General features: G+C 49.8%; 1 protein-coding gene across 1 annotated transcript in view; it reads left to right on the forward strand.

Annotated features, from left to right (window-relative positions):
• The first annotated feature begins 10,623 nt into the window (after positions 1 to 10,623).
• LOC134601388 (proto-oncogene Mas-like) overlaps positions 10,624 to 14,823 on the forward strand; it is a 31,747-nt gene continuing 27,547 nt past the window's right edge. Inside the window, exon 1 of the mRNA XM_063445863.1 lies at positions 10,624 to 10,704. The gene's annotated coding sequence lies outside the window, so the exon portion shown is untranslated. The remainder of the gene's footprint in view (positions 10,705 to 14,823) is intronic.

The raw sequence follows: 14,823 nt of genomic DNA on the forward strand, positions 1-14,823 counted from the left end.
GGTGCTGCAGGGGGTTCAGGTCAGGATAGCGAGGTGTTGCGCCTGCTGAGGATGTTAGTGGAGGGGCAAGCCAGGGGTACTGGTCTAGGGGCTCAGGGTCCCGGTAGTGCGGATAGTTTGAGGGGTCATGGGGTTGGGGTGGGTTCCTTTCTCCCAGGGTGTGAACTGGCTCCCCTAGGTTTACATGTGCCAGCGGAGGTGCAAGAGAAGATTATTCGTGGTGAGTATGTGGATCTCCTTTCTCTCGTTCCGCCAGACAAGGAGTCCGTGGACAGACCGCGACGTGGCGAACAATTGGAGGGAGAAAAGGGTAAGGCTATCCCGCGTACGTTCGGTAATTGGCTGCAAGGATTTAATATCTTTGCCAGCGTACTAGTGCGCCGTTTCCCTGAGAGGGCCCCCTCTTTATTTGGTTATTTGGACTTAATTTGGGGCGCCTACAAGGTTTATGGAGGGCAATGCTGGTTCAAATACGACCAGCAATTCCGCCAGAAGATGGCGGCGTGTCCGGGTATGGGTTTTGGGGTGCAGGACGGCAGCCTGTGGCTGCTACTTATGACCCCGTGTAGACCCTCTCCCTTTTCGGGGGCGGCCGGCGTCCCCACGGGTACGTCGGCAGGTCAGAGGAAGGGAGTCTGTTGGCTCTTCAACGAGAGCCACTGTAAGTGGTTTAGCTCCTGCAGATTCCGGCACGAGTGTGCCCACTGTGGGGGAGCCCACCCGGCTCTCCGTTGTTTCAAGAAGGGCAGACCATCTGCCTCCAAGGGCTCTGGTAGGGACGACGTTCCTCGCAGAGAGGACTCCAGTGAGCGTGGAAAAGATGCGTCCATGGCTCGTCCAGTATCCTAAGAGGGACGTTGCTAGCCTCTTGTTCGACGGTTTCACAACGGGTTTCTGGATTCCCTTTGTGCTGTCGGACGAGGGCCAGTTCGCGGACAATCTTCGGTCCACGCGGGGAAAAGAGGTTTTGTTACAAGAAAAGTTGGAGGCGGAGATTCAACGGGGCCGCATGGCCGGCCCCTTTGATTCCCCCCATTCCACAACCTGAGGGTGTCTCCGCTGGGTCTGGTACCCAAAAAGGATCCGGGAGTTTTTCGATTGATTCACCATCTCTCGTACCCTTCGGGGTCGTCGGTCAATGATGACATTGACAGGGATGCGTGCAGGGTACGTTACGCGTCCTTCGACTCGGCATTGCTCCTCCTGCGGCGGGCCGGTCGTGGGGCGTTATTAGCAAAATCGGACATTGAATCGGCCTTTCGTTTGTTGCCGGTTCATCCGGATTGCTTTCACTTGTTGGGGTGTTTCGCTAATGGTTGCTTCTATTATGATATGTGTATGCCCATGGGCTGCGCTATCTCTTGTTATCATTTCGAACTGTTTTCTTCTTTTTTGGAGTGGGTCACGTCCAGAGTTGCGGGTTTGTGTTCGTTGACACATTACCTGGATGATTTTTTGTTTGTTGGTCCGTCGGGTTCCCAGGATTGTACAGCGTTGCTTCAGGCATTCCGGCGGGTGGCGGCTGAGTTCGGGGTTCCTGTGTCCGAACAAAAAACGGTTGGCCCGGTGTTGGTCCTTTCATTCTTGGGTATCGAAATCGATACCGAGAGAATGGTTTTCCGGCTTCCGTAAGAGAAGTTGGAGGGGTTGCTGCGGTTGGTGGACTTAGTCAAAGGTTCCAAGAAGGTTCAGTTGCGTCAGATGCAGGGCCTGTTGGGGCACTTGGTTTTTGCATGTCGGGTGTTACCGATGGGTCGGGCATTTTGTCGTAGATTGTCCTTGTCCACGGTGGGGGTGAAGGAACCTTTCCATTACATTCGGATCACGAGGCGCCTTCGGGCGGATCTGGCAGTGTGGAGCTCCTTCCTCAGACGTTACAACGGGCACTCTTGCTGGTTGAGGGAGGCCACCACCAATGCTGCCTTGGATCTGTTTACCGATGCCTCGGGGTCAGTTGGTTTTGGAGCGTATTTTCGGGGTCAGTGGTGCGCGGGGGAGTGGCCGGAGGAATGGCAGTCTTCCCCATTTCGAAGGAATTTGACCTTTTTGGAACTGTTTCCGATAGTGGTCGCCCTGGAACTGTGGGGTGAGGAGCTGAGAAACCACACGGTGGTCTTTCACACGGACAACATGAGTGTGGTCCATGTGATTGCCCGATCGTCCTCCTCGTCCCCACCAGTGTTGGCTCTTCTCCGTCACCTCGTGCTCCTTAGTCTTCAGTTTAATGTTTGGGTGCAGGCGCAACATGTCCCGGGTGTGCAACATGTGGTGGCTGATGCATTGTCTCGCTTGCAGTGGGAACGGTTTCGCGAGGCAGCGCCGGAGGCGCGGCGGACCGGTCTGCAGTGTCCGGACTCCTTATGGAAGCTCGATTTCGAGGCCTGATGGGCTTGGTATCGGACTCCTTGGCGGAGGCTTCCTGGAAGGCATACCGGGCAGTGTGGAAACAGTGGCTGTCGGCAGCACGGGACGGGGATGTATCCACGGAAATGGGACGTACGGAGGCGACTCTTGTGTTGCTGGATGACTTGGTCAGGAGAGGTAGGTCTTGCGCAGTAGCGGAGAAGGCGCTGGCTGCCCTGTCTTTCTTGTTTCGATTTATGGGCTGGCGGGATGTTACTAAGGAATTTGGGATCCAGAGGGTGGTGAAGGGGTGGCGACTGCGGCGTCGCCCGGATCGTCGTCGTCCGATTTCGGTGGAAATGTTGCGGCGGATTCTTTTAGTCTTGCCGCGGGTCTGTGGCTCGGATTATGTATCGAAGTTGTTTCGCGTAGCCTTCTCGGTCTGCTTTTTTGGAGCCTTTCGCATCGGCGAGTTGGTAGCCCCGAGCAAGGGGAAGGCCTCGCCTTTGGCATTGTCGGATGTGCGGTGGTCTACTTCCTCCGTTGACATTTTTGTGCGGCGCTCTAAGACGGACCAGGCGGCCCGGGGTGCCTGGGTTCGTTTAGGGGCCACGAGGGATGTCGTCTGTCCTGTCGGGGCTTTTCACGATTTTCTGGAGGTGCGCCCGGAGCGGGGAGGCCCTTTGTTGGCTCACGCGGATGGGTCTCCCCTAACACGCTATCAGTTCTCGGCAATGCTGAAGAGAGCATTGGCCGCGGGTGGTATGGAAAGTCAAGGGTTTTCGGCCCATTCCTTTTGGATTGGGGCGGCTACCCAGGCAAGTGTTTTGGGTTACTCGGCTGCGGGCATTAAACGCATTGGAAGATGGGAGTCGGGGCGTTTTAAGTCTTATGTCCGACCTCATATGCTGTAACCCTCTTCTCGTTGTAGGTGGGCGGCCCCGGTACGTGTGGATACTAGGGCATTCCTACGTGTACTGGGCAGCTAGGCGAGCTGAAGACCGGGCCTATGGACGAAATTTGGGGTTCTCAGTGGACTTGGCCCGAGTCAGGTGGAAGGGCATTAGGGGCCTCCGATGGCAGCAAGTATATCCTGAGTTCGTGGAGCTCCGTAAGTTTGTGTCAGGGCCGGTGGTGGTGGTGGTCCATGCGGGCGGGAACGACTTGGGGGTTTCCAGGACTGTGGACCTTCTCCACGCGATTCGGCACGACTTGGCGAGGTGCATGGCGCTGTTTCCGGACATGACCTTGGTTTGGTCGGAGGTGGTTTCCAGGCCGTGCTGGCGCGCGCTGCCGCACTCGCGCGGTTTGGAGAAGAGCCGGCGCAAGCTGAACATTGCAGTGGGGAAATTTGTCCGGCGGCTAGGTGGGGTGGTCGTTCGACACGTGGAGCTGGAAGGGGAGAACCAGAACTTAATGAGGAGGGATGGGGTCCACTTAAATGAGATAGGTTTGGACATCCTGAACACGGGTTTGCAGAGTGGGATTGAGGCTGCGCTGTCGGCGGGGGGCGCGATGACGGCAGGAGGCGTGAGGGGAAGTCGTCATCGCGGTGGCGGGAGTCCTGGCCAGCGCAGGCAGAAGTGATGGAGTTGCCGAGGAGGCTTGGGGAGTCGCAGCCTGTTGGGAGCTGATGGCGGAGGCAGGCTGCTCATGGACTCATGGTTTGTGGGGATAGACCTGTCTGTTGGGCAATCACCCCAACAGCTGACAGTATTTATGTTGCTGGCATGGAAAATTAATAAAGCTGTGGCCGATGCCCTTACCCAACTTTATACGGTCTCTGTGTGTCATTGGGAAAGGGGGGCACCGGGTGGGTGGTACAGTCATCTAGACAGCAGTCAAGACACCTCCCTGGACTGACAAGGAAGGGGGGACATGACTGCGGCTAGGATAAGGAGTCTTAAAGGAAGAGCAGATGGGAGGGGGATATATGGATACATAGTTGCTAAGATGGAAGACAGTTATAAGGACAGTGAGGGGAGGGGACTTACCAGTCAGCTCTTGGAAGTGCAGGGATCCTGACTTTCCCGCCCTCCCGCCCTTAGGACATTTGGTTATTGAAGGAATGTGGGTTTTGTTTCTGGTGCTTGTTGTTGGTTGTCTTTTCTTGTTTTGTCACAGCATGCGGGAGTCCTGGCCAGCGCAGGCAGAAGTGATGGAGTTGCCGAGGAGGCTTGGGGAGTCGCAGCCTGTTGGGAGCTGATGGCGGAGGCAGGCTGCTCATGGACTCATGGTTTGTGGGGATAGACCTGTCTGTTGGGCAATCACCCCAACAGCTGACAGTATTTATGTTGCTGGCATGGAAAATTAATAAAGCTGTGGCCGATGCCCTTACCCAACTTTATACGGTCTCTGTGTGTCATTGGGAAAGGGGGGCACCGGGTGGGTGGTACAGTCATCTAGACAGCAGTCAAGACACCTCCCTGGACTGACAAGGAAGGGGGGACATGACTGCGGCTAGGATAAGGAGTCTTAAAGGAAGAGCAGATGGGAGGGGGATATATGGATACATAGTTGCTAAGATGGAAGACAGTTATAAGGACAGTGAGGGGAGGGGACTTACCAGTCAGCTCTTGGAAGTGCAGGGATCCTGACTTTCAGATTTTCAGATTTGCATCTGTCTTTCTTTGCTGACCCCTTAAAAAAAAAAAAAAAAAAATATTATAGACATTATTCTTAAAAAGTTTTATACTTACCTGTTCCTGAATTTTGAGAGTGATGGACGTTTCCCAGGAATCGTTGGTGGCCCTGTTGCAGGCTTATCGGGCTGCACATGGTGCAGGCTCGTTAGCAGAGGTGTTGGCCGGCATGGATGGCGTCCCCGGTGAAGAGGCTCGACCTGTGGAAGGTGGGCGGCGGGCCAGGCGTTCAAGGCCGCCGTCGCGACTGTCTCCCAGCCCGGTGAGAGGAGGTCGTGAAGGCCGAAGAAGCCGGCGAGCTGGAGTGGCTGGGAATGTGGAGCCGAGCCTGGTGTCGTCCCCCCGAGCGATCTGGTCCCAGGTGAGAGCTGCGGCTGCGTCCGGCAGCCATTTCCAAGATGGCGATTCGGCGGGAAGATCCAGGAGCCCTCCACCTTCTCTTCCGGCGCGGCCGGAAGTGACGTCACGACGCCGGTCGCGCACGGCCGGCGCGCCGGATATGACGACAGCAGCCGGCGACGGGCAAAACCCGGAAGTGGGTGCCCGCGCCGGAAATAGGACGCCGGGCGCCCGGAGACCACAAGCGCCGGCGGAAGAAGGCGGCAATAGGGGTGCTGTGAGCCGGACAGCAGCCCCAAGGAGATGGGAGTCCCCAGGACCGGCCGGTTCATGGGGTGCCGCGGATCAGGCGGCAGCCCCAAGATTGCAGTACTGCCAGGATGCCGGCGGTCGGGAGGCCGTGTCGGCTGCAGCCCCTCTGGGAGCTGGGAGGCTCCAGGGGGAGTCCGGTGAGGAGGAGGAGTCTGAGGAGGAGCGAGAAGGTGATGGAGGACGGCCCCTGCGCCTCCCCTCATTTGGTGAGTCAGCATGCGCAGGCGCCTGGGGTGCTGCAGGGGGTTCAGGTCAGGATAGCGAGGTGTTGCGCCTGCTGAGGATGTTAGTGGAGGGGCAAGCCAGGGGTACTGGTCTAGGGGCTCAGGGTCCCGGTAGTGCGGATAGTTTGAGGGGTCATGGGGTTGGGGTGGGTTCCTTTCTCCCAGGGTGTGAACTGGCTCCCCTAGGTTTACATGTGCCAGCGGAGGTGCAAGAGAAGATTATTCGTGGTGAGTATGTGGATCTCCTTTCTCTCGTTCCGCCAGACAAGGAGTCCGTGGACAGACCGCGACGTGGCGAACAATTGGAGGGAGAAAAGGGTAAGGCTATCCCGCGTACGTTCGGTAATTGGCTGCAAGGATTTAATATCTTTGCCAGCGTACTAGTGCGCCGTTTCCCTGAGAGGGCCCCCTCTTTATTTGGTTATTTGGACTTAATTTGGGGCGCCTACAAGGTTTATGGAGGGCAATGCTGGTTCAAATACGACCAGCAATTCCGCCAGAAGATGGCGGCGTGTCCGGGTATGGGTTTTGGGGTGCAGGACGGCAGCCTGTGGCTGCTACTTATGACCCCGTGTAGACCCTCTCCCTTTTCGGGGGCGGCCGGCGTCCCCACGGGTACGTCGGCAGGTCAGAGGAAGGGAGTCTGTTGGCTCTTCAACGAGAGCCACTGTAAGTGGTTTAGCTCCTGCAGATTCCGGCACGAGTGTGCCCACTGTGGGGGAGCCCACCCGGCTCTCCGTTGTTTCAAGAAGGGCAGACCATCTGCCTCCAAGGGCTCTGGTAGGGACGACGTTCCTCGCAGAGAGGACTCCAGTGAGCGTGGAAAAGATGCGTCCATGGCTCGTCCAGTATCCTAAGAGGGACGTTGCTAGCCTCTTGTTCGACGGTTTCACAACGGGTTTCTGGATTCCCTTTGTGCTGTCGGACGAGGGCCAGTTCGCGGACAATCTTCGGTCCACGCGGGGAAAAGAGGTTTTGTTACAAGAAAAGTTGGAGGCGGAGATTCAACGGGGCCGCATGGCCGGCCCCTTTGATTCCCCCCCATTCCACAACCTGAGGGTGTCTCCGCTGGGTCTGGTACCCAAAAAGGATCCGGGAGTTTTTCGATTGATTCACCATCTCTCGTACCCTTCGGGGTCGTCGGTCAATGATGACATTGACAGGGATGCGTGCAGGGTACGTTACGCGTCCTTCGACTCGGCATTGCTCCTCCTGCGGCGGGCCGGTCGTGGGGCGTTATTAGCAAAATCGGACATTGAATCGGCCTTTCGTTTGTTGCCGGTTCATCCGGATTGCTTTCACTTGTTGGGGTGTTTCGCTAACGGTTGCTTCTATTATGATATGTGTATGCCCATGGGCTGCGCTATCTCTTGTTATCATTTCGAACTGTTTTCTTCTTTTTTGGAGTGGGTCACGTCCAGAGTTGCGGGTTTGTGTTCGTTGACACATTACCTGGATGATTTTTTGTTTGTTGGTCCGTCGGGTTCCCAGGATTGTACAGCGTTGCTTCAGGCATTCCGGCGGGTGGCGGCTGAGTTCGGGGTTCCTGTGTCCGAACAAAAAACGGTTGGCCCGGTGTTGGTCCTTTCATTCTTGGGTATCGAAATCGATACCGAGAGAATGGTTTTCCGGCTTCCGGAAGAGAAGTTGGAGGGGTTGCTGCGGTTGGTGGACTTAGTCAAAGGTTCCAAGAAGGTTCAGTTGCGTCAGATGCAGGGCCTGTTGGGGCACTTGGTTTTTGCATGTCGGGTGTTACCGATGGGTCGGGCATTTTGTCGTAGATTGTCCTTGTCCACGGTGGGGGTGAAGGAACCTTTCCATTACATTCGGATCACGAGGCGCCTTCGGGCGGATCTGGCAGTGTGGAGCTCCTTCCTCAGACGTTACAACGGGCACTCTTGCTGGTTGAGGGAGGCCACCACCAATGCTGCCTTGGATCTGTTTACCGATGCCTCGGGGTCAGTTGGTTTTGGAGCGTATTTTCGGGGTCAGTGGTGCGCGGGGGAGTGGCCGGAGGAATGGCAGTCTTCCCCATTTCGAAGGAATTTGACCTTTTTGGAACTGTTTCCGATAGTGGTCGCCCTGGAACTGTGGGGTGAGGAGCTGAGAAACCACACGGTGGTCTTTCACACGGACAACATGAGTGTGGTCCATGTGATTGCCCGATCGTCCTCCTCGTCCCCACCAGTGTTGGCTCTTCTCCGTCACCTCGTGCTCCTTAGTCTTCAGTTTAATGTTTGGGTGCGGGCGCAACATGTCCCGGGTGTGCAACATGTGGTGGCTGATGCATTGTCTCGCTTGCAGTGGGAACGGTTTCGCGAGGCAGCGCCGGAGGCGCGGCGGACCGGTCTGCAGTGTCCGGACTCCTTATGGAAGCTCGATTTCGAGGCCTGATGGGCTTGGTATCGGACTCCTTGGCGGAGGCTTCCTGGAAGGCATACCGGGCAGTGTGGAAACAGTGGCTGTCGGCAGCACGGGACGGGGATGTATCCACGGAAATGGGACGTACGGAGGCGACTCTTGTGTTGCTGGATGACTTGGTCAGGAGAGGTAGGTCTTGCGCAGTAGCGGAGAAGGCGCTGGCTGCCCTGTCTTTCTTGTTTCGATTTATGGGCTGGCGGGATGTTACTAAGGAATTTGGGATCCAGAGGGTGGTGAAGGGGTGGCGACTGCGGCGTCGCCCGGATCGTCGTCGTCCGATTTCGGTGGAAATGTTGCGGCGGATTCTTTTAGTCTTGCCGCGGGTCTGTGGCTCGGATTATGTATCGAAGTTGTTTCGCGTAGCCTTCTCGGTCTGCTTTTTTGGAGCCTTTCGCATCGGCGAGTTGGTAGCCCCGAGCAAGGGGAAGGCCTCGCCTTTGGCATTGTCGGATGTGCGGTGGTCTACTTCCTCCGTTGACATTTTTGTGCGGCGCTCTAAGACGGACCAGGCGGCCCGGGGTGCCTGGGTTCGTTTAGGGGCCACGAGGGATGTCGTCTGTCCTGTCGGGGCTTTTCACGATTTTCTGGAGGTGCGCCCGGAGCGGGGAGGCCCTTTGTTGGCTCACGCGGATGGGTCTCCCCTAACACGCTATCAGTTCTCGGCAATGCTGAAGAGAGCATTGGCCGCGGGTGGTATGGAAAGTCAAGGGTTTTCGGCCCATTCCTTTCGGATTGGGGCGGCTACCCAGGCAAGTGTTTTGGGTTACTCGGCTGCGGGCATTAAACGCATTGGAAGATGGGAGTCGGGGCGTTTTAAGTCTTATGTCCGACCTCATATGCTGTAACCCTCTTCTCGTTGTAGGTGGGCGGCCCCGGTACGTGTGGATACTAGGGCATTCCTACGTGTACTGGGCAGCTAGGCGAGCTGAAGACCGGGCCTATGGACGAAATTTGGGGTTCTCAGTGGACTTGGCCCGAGTCAGGTGGAAGGGCATTAGGGGCCTCCGATGGCAGCAAGTATATCCTGAGTTCGTGGAGCTCCGTAAGTTTGTGTCAGGGCCGGTGGTGGTGGTGGTCCATGCGGGCGGGAACGACTTGGGGGTTTCCAGGACTGTGGACCTTCTCCACGCGATTCGGCACGACTTGGCGAGGTGCATGGCGCTGTTTCCGGACATGACCTTGGTTTGGTCGGAGGTGGTTTCCAGGCCGTGCTGGCGCGCGCTGCCGCACTCGCGCGGTTTGGAGAAGAGCCGGCGCAAGCTGAACATTGCAGTGGGGAAATTTGTCCGGCGGCTAGGTGGGGTGGTCGTTCGACACGTGGAGCTGGAAGGGGAGAACCAGAACTTAATGAGGAGGGATGGGGTCCACTTAAATGAGATAGGTTTGGACATCCTGAACACGGGTTTGCAGAGTGGGATTGAGGCTGCGCTGTCGGCGGGGGGCGCGATGACGGCAGGAGGCGTGAGGGGAAGTCGTCATCGCGGTGGCGGGAGTCCTGGCCAGCGCAGGCAGAAGTGATGGAGTTGCCGAGGAGGCTTGGGGAGTCGCAGCCTGTTGGGAGCTGATGGCGGAGGCAGGCTGCTCATGGACTCATGGTTTGTGGGGATAGACCTGTCTGTTGGGCAATCACCCCAACAGCTGACAGTATTTATGTTGCTGGCATGGAAAATTAATAAAGCTGTGGCCGATGCCCTTACCCAACTTTATACGGTCTCTGTGTGTCATTGGGAAAGGGGGGCACCGGGTGGGTGGTACAGTCATCTAGACAGCAGTCAAGACACCTCCCTGGACTGACAAGGAAGGGGGGACATGACTGCGGCTAGGATAAGGAGTCTTAAAGGAAGAGCAGATGGGAGGGGGATATATGGATACATAGTTGCTAAGATGGAAGACAGTTATAAGGACAGTGAGGGGAGGGGACTTACCAGTCAGCTCTTGGAAGTGCAGGGATCCTGACTTTCCCGCCCTCCCGCCCTTAGGACATTTGGTTATTGAAGGAATGTGGGTTTTGTTTCTGGTGCTTGTTGTTGGTTGTCTTTTCTTGTTTTGTCACAGCATGCGGGAGTCCTGGCCAGCGCAGGCAGAAGTGATGGAGTTGCCGAGGAGGCTTGGGGAGTCGCAGCCTGTTGGGAGCTGATGGCGGAGGCAGGCTGCTCATGGACTCATGGTTTGTGGGGATAGACCTGTCTGTTGGGCAATCACCCCAACAGCTGACAGTATTTATGTTGCTGGCATGGAAAATTAATAAAGCTGTGGCCGATGCCCTTACCCAACTTTATACGGTCTCTGTGTGTCATTGGGAAAGGGGGGCACCGGGTGGGTGGTACAGTCATCTAGACAGCAGTCATGTATAATTTACCCACATGGGATGAAAGAAGCCATAAACACAGGATTATATAAAGAATAACGCAAGAAATAAACAGGTCAGTCTGGATTATATCTTTAAACACACTGTGTTTTATATAAGGTAGCAATTTTACATTATGGCTCCATCCTCTGTTTCAGCAGTTTGGTTAAGCATTCGACAAACCTTTATTCTATTACCATACAGAGTAGAATATACAAAAATGTTTTCAATGGATTGGTAATATGTATGGAATACAGAACCTATTTTATTGCACAAACTATATATGTATTGCGTAAATCATAGTGGAGACAGTGATGTCACAGAGCTATTGTAATCTGAGATTTAAAACATTTGACAAAAAGTTTAAAAAATAAAATGAGAATTTTTTCCAACCCAGCTTTTATATCTTGAATATTTTGAATTACTACTCAACCACTTCATCTCACTTTTTAATGAATATAACCTTCCTTTTATTTTCTTAATCAGATATTATTTTACAATTAAATAAGGTTAACAATGTCAGTATTTCACAGCGAGTCAACTGCATTGTCTGCAGAAGAATTTAAGGGAAAAGTAGATAATTTACCCAGAGAACTTATGGTCCATTTATGACATGTTCAGTATGATGTTTTTTCACATGACTAAACATAAACAAAATAAACAGGACTATTTGAAAACAGTACGGGAATATGTAGAAAGAAATGTCAAAGGACACACTTATTCCTCAAGTATGTCTGTTAGTTTATTGATGGTGTATGTTTAAATGTATTGTATGTAACGAGATAAATATCTATAGTATAAGCTTGACATATTCTATAGTAAAATTCTGGCATATTCTTGGTATTTTATATTTAACTCCATGGTAAGTCTTCATTTATTTTGTAAAAATATAATGATGCTTATAACCGTAATGGCATCAAAGTGGATTGGACTCAATGATTTATCTCGGGTATGTTGGTCACAAGTTCGAAAACAGGTCAGCCTGGCCTTTCATTTTTCAGTAAAATGCCATTAAGGCATCGATTTAATATGCTTTACAAATGATTCAATACTGTTAGAAAAAACTTTCTAAATTATTTTTCTGTAAAATTGCTTGAAGACTTTAATGGTGACGTATATAGATGAATAATTTGGAAAGTTTTTTCTAATAGTGCTGAATCATTCAGGAAGCTTATTAAATGAAGGTCTACATTGGGTAATAATACTAAATCTTGACCTCAGGGTATTTCCTAGTTAAATACTTTAATATTATAATATATTTTTCAAGGAAGGATAAAGTTAGACTTGTTCTAGCCTGTATTATTATTATGATGACTTTAACCCCTTAAGGACAGCGGGCGTGCTATGCCGTCCTTGGGGACCCAGCTAAATGCCGGTGGGCAGCATAGCACCTCCATCCTGTCCTATGTACTTACCGACTCGCCGGTGATCCCACACTTACCTGCAATCCCAGGGAGTCCCCCTGCTGCTGTTCCGGCCCTCCTGGGCCATGTGATTGCGAGGTCCTTGTGAGGACCTCACGATCACATGGACAGAATAGCCATCCACAGCATTGCAAGTATATATATACACATACATACACATACATTGTGTAAGTGTATTTTAATATATATATATAATTATATATATATATAAATATAAAAATACACATAGAATGATATTGATTATATATATATATTTATATATAAAATAAAATAAATACATAAATAAATAAGAAAATACGTTAAAAAATAAAATAAAATTTAATACAAATGTAATTATTTTAATATATATATATATATATATACATATATATATATATATATATATATATACATATATATATATATATATATATATATATATATATATATATATATATATATATATATATATATATATATATGTGTGTGTGTAATTTCGTTCTAACTGTATTTTGGTATTAACATATATATATATATATTGCTATCAAAATACACGTAGAATGAAATAATATATATATATATATATATATATATATATATACATAAGTATATACATAAATATCACTATGCAGTATATCACTATATATATACCTATATATAAATCAAAAATATTAAAAAATTATACATATATATATATATATATATATATATATACATATATATATACATACGTATAAATGCAGACAGCTCTTGCACTCTTCACTATTTGTAAAGTACCTGGTGCTCTGGTAGCTCATGCACAGCAATAGAAAAAATATACCAGCACTCCTAGGATTTTCAAATGAAGTTTTCCTTTTATTCCAAAGTACAATATCGACGTTTCAGCTCTCCCTCAGAGCTTTCATCAGGACATATACATACGTATATACATATTAATTCTACGTATATATTTATGTAATATTTTTAAATAATTAGGTCATTTTATTAATTACAATTTGCAGAACCTGCCTGCCAACCCAGGCCGAAAGTCCAGTGAATTTTATTTGCTAGCACTATATTTAACCCTGTAACTTTCCAAGACACCATAAAACCTGTACATGGGGGGTACTGTTTTACTCGGGGGACTTCGCTGAAAACAAATATTAGTGTTTCAAAACAGTAAAATGTATTACAACGATAAAATCGTCAGTGAAAGTGAAATTTTTTGTATTTTTCACACACAAATGGCACTTACACTGACAATATAATTGTTGTGGTACGTTTTACTGTTTTAAAACACTAATATGAAACATAATTTAATAAATGGAAGAAAATAAGATTTATTTTTATTTTTTTTGTTCTATGTGACATTTTAACTGTGAATGTCATAATACTGTTTGCTTTTACTGCAATAAAATACACATATTTGTATTCAGCAAAGTCTCCGGAGTATAACAGTACCCCTCATGTACAGGTTTTATGGTGTTTTCAAAAGTTACAGAGTCAAATATAAGGCTTGCATTTCAGTTTTTTCACATTGAAATTCGCCAGATTGGTTACGTTGCCTTTGAGACCGTATGGTAGCCTGTAACTTCCCAAAATACCATAAAACTGTACGTAGGGCGTACTGTTTTACACGTGAGACTTTGATGAATACAAATATGTGTATTTTATTGCAGTAAAAGCAAACAGTATTATGACATTCACAGTTAAAATGTCACATAGAACTAAAAAAAATAGAAAAAAATCTTATTTTCTCCCATTTTTTTTATTATGTTTCATACCTAAATATTTAATGTTAAATGAAAGTCCTGTTTCCCTTGAATAGAATGATTAATAATAAGCGTGGTTGCACATAATATGAAAGAGGTGAATTACGGTTGAACAGACATACAGTCAAATTCCAGGTTTTGTTTACATTTTGGTTTGATCACAACATGTACATTTGGCTCAGTCCTTAAGGGGTTAAGCATTAAATGGGGTATAGATATTATTATATCTCTGTAGTACTCGTTTTGTCACCCATAGAATCATGAAAGTCAAGAATGTAGAATGTACTTCATTTGATATAATAAAACACTGTATTTAAACTAACTGTAAATATAACAATATCTCACTGGGAATATATATCACATATACTGTATATTTTGTTTTCATTTTCTATTAAGTTTACTTTCATGGTAGCCATGTAGAATCTAACTAAGCAACTCTTCGAAAGGATTTTTCTGGAAATGCTACTAAGTAAAATATAAAAATAAATGAATACAATGTTATTGCCTGTTTAAAGGGACTCTACAGTGCCAGGAAAACAAACCGTTTTCCTGGCACTGCAGGTGCCCTCTCCCTCCCACCCCCCATCCCATGTTGCTGAAGGGGCTAAAAACCCCTTCAGTGACTTACCTGTTTCCATGCCGATGTCCCCCAGCGCTGGGTCAGGGTCCGCCCACTCTCCTCCCCCGCCGATGTCATCCGGCAGGGGAGACCTATTAAGCATGCGCGGCCAGCGGCTGCGGGCATTAGACCTCCCCATAGAAAAGCATTGAATAATGCTGTCAATGCTTTCCTATGGGGATTTCAGCGATGCTGGAGGTCCTCACATAGCGTGAGGAAGTCCAGCGATGCTATAACACACTTTTCGTGTTCTATGAACACGGAAGTGTCCTCTAGTGGCTGTCTAGTAGACAGCCACTAGAGGAGGACTTAACCCTTCAAGGTAAATATTGCAGTTTATGAAAACTGCAATAATGACACTTGCAGGGTTAAGGGTAGTGGGAGTTGGCACCCAGACCACTCCAATGGGCAGAAGTGGTCTG

Source organism: Pelobates fuscus, chromosome 3 (genome assembly GCF_036172605.1).
Source record: "Pelobates fuscus isolate aPelFus1 chromosome 3, aPelFus1.pri, whole genome shotgun sequence".
NCBI lineage: Eukaryota > Metazoa > Chordata > Amphibia > Anura > Pelobatidae > Pelobates > Pelobates fuscus.